This window comes from Pongo pygmaeus, chromosome 5 (assembly GCF_028885625.2).
Source record: "Pongo pygmaeus isolate AG05252 chromosome 5, NHGRI_mPonPyg2-v2.0_pri, whole genome shotgun sequence".
Taxonomy (NCBI): Eukaryota; Metazoa; Chordata; class Mammalia; order Primates; family Hominidae; genus Pongo; species Pongo pygmaeus.
In genome coordinates this window covers 159094442-159101197 of record NC_072378.2, presented here as the reverse complement: position 1 = coordinate 159101197, position 6756 = coordinate 159094442, and positions in this window count along the sequence as shown.

Genomic DNA, 6756 nt, shown 5'->3' with positions numbered 1-6756 from the left:
CAGTGGCTCATGCCTGTAACCCCAACACTGTGGGAGGCTGAGGTGGGAGGATTACTTGAGGCCAGGAGTTGGAGACCAGCAACATAGTGAGACCCTGTCTCTACAAAAAAAAAAAATTAGCTTGGAGTGGTGGCACATGCCTGTGGTCCCAGCTCCTGGGGAAGCTGAGGTGGGACGATCACTTGAGCCTAGGAAGTCGAGGCTGCAGTGAGCTGTGACCATGCCACTGCATTCCAGCCTGGGCGACAGAGTGAGACCCTATGTTTAAAACAAGGAAAGGAGAGGGAAGGGAGGGGGAAGGGAGAGGGAAGGGAGAGGGAAAGGAGAGGAGGGGAGGAGAGGGAAGGGAGGGGAGGGGAGGGGAGGGGAGGGGGGGAGGGGAGGAGAGAGGAGGCTTACAAACCACAGACTAGAATGCTGGAAGGTCAGCATTGTGAAGATGAGGAAATTGAGGCTCTACGGCACTAAGAGGCTGATACAGGACAGGGAGCGGAGCAGGGGTTAAATCCAGCTCTGTGGCCCCCTGGTGCAGGTTCTTTATAGATTACTGATGCCCCCGCTTTTTCTGAAAAGGACTGGAGGCGTGTCTAGTCCCTTACACCTTCACATTCTTTTTTTAAAATTTTTATTTTAAGTTCCAGGATACACGTGCAGGACGTGCAGGTTTGTTATACAGGTAAACGTGTGCCATGGTGATTTGCTGCACCTATCAACCCATCACCTAGGTATTAAGCCCCACATGCATTAGCTATTTATCCTGGTGCTCTCCCTTCCCTAGAATGCCCAATAGGCCCCAGTGTGTGTTGTTCCCCTCCCTGTGTCCATGTGTTCTCATTGTTCAGCTCCCACTTATAAGTGAGAACATGCGGTGTTTGGTTTTCTGTTCCTGAATTAGTTTGCTGAGGATAATGGCTTCTAGCTCCATCCATGTCCCTGCAAAGGACATGATCTAATTCCTTTTTGTGGTTGCATAGTATTCCATGGTGTATATGGACCACATTTTCTTTATCCAGTCTATTGTTGATGGGCATTTACATTGTTGATTCCATGTCTCTGTGATTGTGAATAGTGCTGCAATGAACATACTTGTGCATGTATCTTTATAACAGAATGATTTATATCCCTTTGGGTATATACCCAGTAATGGGACTGCTGGGTCAAATCATATTTCTGGTTCTAGGTCTTTGAGGAAGAATTGCCACATTGTCTTCCACAATGGAAGAATGAACTAATTTACATTCCCACCAACAGTGTAAAAGCGTTCCTATTTCTCCACAGCCTCACCAGCATCTGTTGTTCCTTGACTTTTGAATAATTACTGTTCTGACTGGCGTAAGCTGGTATCTCATTGTGATTTCATGAGATGAAATCTCATTTTGACTTGCATTTCTCTAATGATCAGTGATGTTGAGCTTTCCTGCATATGCTTATTGGCTGCATGTATGTCTTCTTTTGAGAAGTGTCTGTTCATGTTCCTTGCCCATTTTTTAATGGGGTTGTTTGTTTTTTTCTTGTAAATTTGTTTAAGTTCCTTATAGATTTTGGATATTAGATCTTTGCCAGATGGATAGATTACAAAAATTTTCTCCCATTCTGTAGGTTGTCTGTTCACTCTGGTGATAGTTTCTTTTGCTGTGCAGAAGGTCTTTAGTTTGTTTAGATCCCATTTGTCAATTTTTGCTTTCATTGCAATTGCATTTGACCTTTTTGTCATGAAATCTTTGCCTGTGCCTATGTCATGAATGGTATTGCCTAGATTTTCTTCTAGAGTTTTTATAGTTTTAGGTTTTACATTTAAGTCTTTAATCCATCTTGAGTTAATTTTTGTATAAGGTGTAAGGAAGGGGTCCAGTTTCAATTTTCTGCATATGGCTAGTCAGTTTTCCCAGCATCATGTATTAAATAGGGAATATTTTCCCCATTGCTTGTTTTTGTCAAGTTTGTTGCAGATCAGATGGTTGTAGATGTGCAGTCTTATTTCTGAGCTCTCTATTCCATTCCATTTGTCTATGTGTCTGTTTTTGTACCAGTACCCTGCTGTTTTGGTTACTGTAGCCTTGTAGTATAGTTTGAAGTTGGGTAGCATGGTACCTCTAGCTTTGTTCTTTTTGCTTAGGATTGTCTTGGCTATATGGGCTCCTTTTTGGTTCCATATGAATTTTAAAGTAGTTTTTTCTAATTCTGTGAAGAATGTCAATGGTAGTTTAATGGAAATAGAATTGAATTTATAAATTACTTTGGGCAGTGTCATTTTCATGATATTCATTCTTCCTATCCATGAGTATGGAATGTTTTTCCATTTGTTTGTGTCCTTCTTATTTCCTTGAGCAGTGGCTTGTAGTTCTTGAAGAGGTCCTTCACTTTCTCCTAGGTATTTTACTCTCTTTGTAGCAGTGGTGAATTCATGATTTGACCCTCTGCTTCTCTATTTTTGGTGCATAGGAATGCTTGTGATTTTTTGCACATTGATTTTGTATCCTGAGACTTTGCTGAAGTTGCTTATCAGTTTAAGAAGCTTTTGGGTTGTGATGATGAGGTTTTCTAGATGTAGGATCATGTTACCTGCAAACAGAGACAGTTTGACTTCCTCTCTTCCTATTTCTTTATTTCTTTCTCTTTCCTGATTGTCCCAGCCAGAAATTCCAATACTATGTTAAATTTGAGTGGTGAGAGAGGGCATCCTTGTCTTGTGCCAGATTTCAAGGGGAATGCTTCTAGTTTTTCCTCATTCAGTATATTGGCTGTGGGTTTGTCATAAATGGCTCTTATTATTTTGAGGTACGGTCCATCAATACCTAGTTTATTGAGAGTTTTTAACATGAAGGGATGTTGAATTTTATCAGAGGTCTTTTCTATGTCCATTGACATGATCATGTGGTTTGTCTTTAGCTCTGTTTATGTGATTAGTTACATTTATTGATTTGTGTATGTTGAACCAGCCTTGCATCCTGGGGATGAAGCCAACTTGATCATGGTGGATAAGCTTTTTGATGTGCTGCTGGATTCGGTTTGCCAGTATTTTATTGAGGATTTTTGCATTGATGTTGATCAGGGATATTGGCCTGAAGTTTTTTTTTTTGTTGTCGTATCTCTGCCAGGTTTTAGTATCAGGATGATGCTGGCCTCATAAAATGAGTTAGGGAGAATCCCTCTTTTTCAGTTGTTTGGAATTGTTTCAGAAGAAACGGTACCAGCTCCTCTTTGTACCTCTGGTAGAATTCAGCTCTAAATCCGTCTGGTCCTGGGCAAGGCTTCACATTCTTCTTCACCATTACTGGATGCTTCTGCAACTATCACACAAAGTCCCAAGTCTCCTACCTTTGCCTTCGCATTTAATTTAACACAATTTCAGGAACACACAGCATAAAAGTGGCACCATGTGTCTTAAAATGAAATGCACGGTGGTGCTTTGTGGTGAATTAACGATGTCAGGGAGGTTTCACCTGCAGTAACTCTCTGGCTTGCAGATGGAATCACTGAGACACACCTGTGGGCAAGAAAATTGTAAGGGCATTGCCAGTGACCAGTAAGCTCTCTGGAAGCTTGGTGGCCACCTTGCAATTAAGGGTACTTGTAAGTGTGTGGGGCTGAGATGATCTTCACTGAAAGCATTCAAAGATGACAGAAAACAGCCTTTGTCTAGCTACACCTTGAATGGTCATTTGTAAGTAACATTTTTGAATAATCTAGAGCAATAAAAATGTCCTTCCACCAAAATTTAATTTAAATGATGTCTAGCCACCTGTCCTTACACAGCTGAGACTAGAGGGATTTGATTCAGGGTGCCCTCAGCTGAGATGTTGGTCAGCAGGACCAGACTCTCTGACTTTCCCAGTTTTGGTGGCAACTCTGGGCTGAGAGCTGAGTTGTGCTCCAGCGTCACGGCCTGCTTCTCAGTTCTCATCAGCCCTTGCCAGCCTCTCCACCATCTCCCGTGTCGAGAGGCCCAGCCACTCTGCAGAATCCACAGGCAGCTGCACCAACATCAACCAACAGATCTTGATGTTTCAGTTGAGCCTTGGAGCAGAATCGAGCACTTTAATTTCATTTTGATTTAATAAACATTTAATACCCATAAAGCCTCAGACAATACTAAGTACTGGAAATTCAAGATGGAGTAAGAATCAGTTCCTGCCCACTAGGGATTCCTAGTCTAGCAGGGAGACACAGATCCAAGCCATGTGGTTAAGTCTGCAGTGGGGGTCATTCCAGGGCCCATGGTAGGACGACTTCACTGAAGAGGTAACACCTGTGCTGAGAGGCGAGGAATGAAGAATTCACGGAGTGGACAGGGGAGGAGAAATGCCAGGTGGCAGGAAGAGTGTGAACACATGGAGCTCATTAGAGAGGGACTGTTCCAGAAGCAGTGATAGTTCCTCACAGGTGGACCACGTTTGCTTTGGAGGAGGAAGAGCTGAGCCTGGTTAAGGAGGCAGAAGCTGAGCCATGGGGACTTCTGGACAATGATAGAGTTTGGGCTTTGTCTCGAATGAGTGGGAGCTATGGAAGGCTCTGGGCAGAGGCGGACTGGATTCAGTGAGTTTTAGGAGGACAGTTCCTGGGGCAGCAGGACAGGATGGAGGTGAGGAGGGGTTAGGAGACCAGTGTGGCAACCCAGGCAAGGAGTGACTGCGGCTAGAGCCAGCACACACTGGCACGAGATAGAACGCGGAGACAGTTTGGGAAGACATTTGAGGGTGAAATTTACAAAAGTGGAATATGATATCTTGGGTGATTCAGTTGTCTGGCTCTGGTGACTGCTGGTGACTGCCAGTGGTTGGGGACACTGGTGACTATGGCATGGACGCCCCAGGCAGTCAGCACCCATGGCAGCACCATGGGAGATGGAGCGGAGTCTCTGATCCTCATCCTGGGAGCTGCTGCGGGCAGTGTGGCCGGGCACTAGCACCCCTCGACTCCTTTATGACACATCATATGATTGAGCGATGTTGTATCGAGGGCTGCGCTCTGGTTCTGGTCGTCTTCAAGGATTGGTGAGACGTCTGTCTCTCGTAGGGCTGCCAGTGTCCTCTGCCTGCCTTTGGCTGTCCCTGAAAGGTGTGTGGAATGTTCACCTTCTCTCTGCCTCCTGGGCTGGTTTAGCTCAGCTTCATCTTGGACGCCTGCCTGCTGCATGGGGCATCGGTGAACATCCTCAGAGCCTGCGGAAGGATAGGCTCAGCTTGTCTGTTTGTCAGACATCCCCATAGGCCGAGCAGTTGGACGAAAGTGCTCTCAGGATCCCAACAGAACACGCCAGCACCCAGCCTGCACCCAGGGCTGCCGGGAAGGGGCCCTGCTCCACCTCAGCTGTGTCTGCTCATCATAGCCAGTGTGGCTGCTGTTGCCCCTGCCATCTCATCTCAATCTGCCCTTCCTTCCTTTGCTGATTTTTTTTTGGAAAAAAAATTCTCCTTTTTGCTTCCCTCTCCCATTTCTTTTTGCATCTTTCTTCTCCTCCTTGTCCTGTGTGTCTTAGCTTTTGGCCTTGGGGGTTGGCTTTCACAGCAGTTGCTGACTGGTCTCTGTGGCTGTCCCTCTGCTGTGCTCCTGTCGCTCCTGGCTTTGAAGCTGCTTTCTGCTGCACCTGCCACTAGAGCAGGGCACCAGGCTTTCTGTCCATGAGGCAGTGATGCGCCCCTTTCCCGTCAGTCCCACAAGCTGTCCAATACCATGTTCAGATCAGCAGCTCATGGAAGTATTCCACTGAGCCGTGTGGAATTGCCTGCCCATAGTCAACCATTCTGACCCTCAAAAAGGACACTTTGTTCACGTCAACCCAATGGAATTGGTTCATTTCTGATTATTCTCTCCATGCACGATCCATATCACACATTTATCCACCAGGCGCCAATTATTTCATCACAGGAAATGAGACTCAGGAAAATATATCCTTTTCCTTTCTCCTGGTCATACACACCCTAGATTGCTGATTAATTTGCATTATCTCAGCCGGGCGCAGTGGCTCACACCTGTAATCCCAGCACTGTGGGAGGCCGAGGAGGGCAGAGCACAAGGTCAAGAGATCGAGAGCATACTGGCCAACATGGTGAAACCCTGTCTCTACTAAAAATACAAAAATTAGCTGGGTGTTGTGGTATATGCCTGTAATCCCAGCTACCCGGGAGGCTGAGGCAGGAGAATTGCCTGAACCTGGAAGGCGGAGGCTGCAGTGAGCTGAGATTATGGCACTGCACTCTAGCCTGGCGACAGAGCAAGACTCCGTCTCAAAAAAAAAAAAAAAAAAAAAAAAAAAATTGCATTCTCTCTCTGCTGGCACCACTGACACATCGATATTGAATTCCAGATACACGTTTTATTTTAGCTACTCTCTCATACCCACTGTCTTTTTTTTTTTTTTTTTTTTGCTTTTGAGACGGAGTTTCCTTCTTGTTGTCCAGCTGGAGTGCAATGGTGTGATCTTGGCTCTGCAGCCTCTGCCTCCCAGGTTCAAGCGGTTCCCCCGTCTGAGCCTCCCAAGTAGCTGGACTACAGGCGTGTGCCACCATGCTCGGCTAATTTTTGTATTTTTTGTAGAGACGGGGTTTCACCATGTTGGTCTCGAACTCCTGGCCTCAAGTAATCTGCCTGCCTCGGCCTCCCAAAGTGCTGGGATTAGAGATGTGAGCCACTGCGCCTGGCCCACTGTGTCTTGTTATTATGGATGGAGAGCCAGTTCATCACCAGGAGTGCTGGGGCATCCACGCCAGCCACAGCATTGGCACTGGGGGCTTACCTGCCTGCTTGACACTTCAC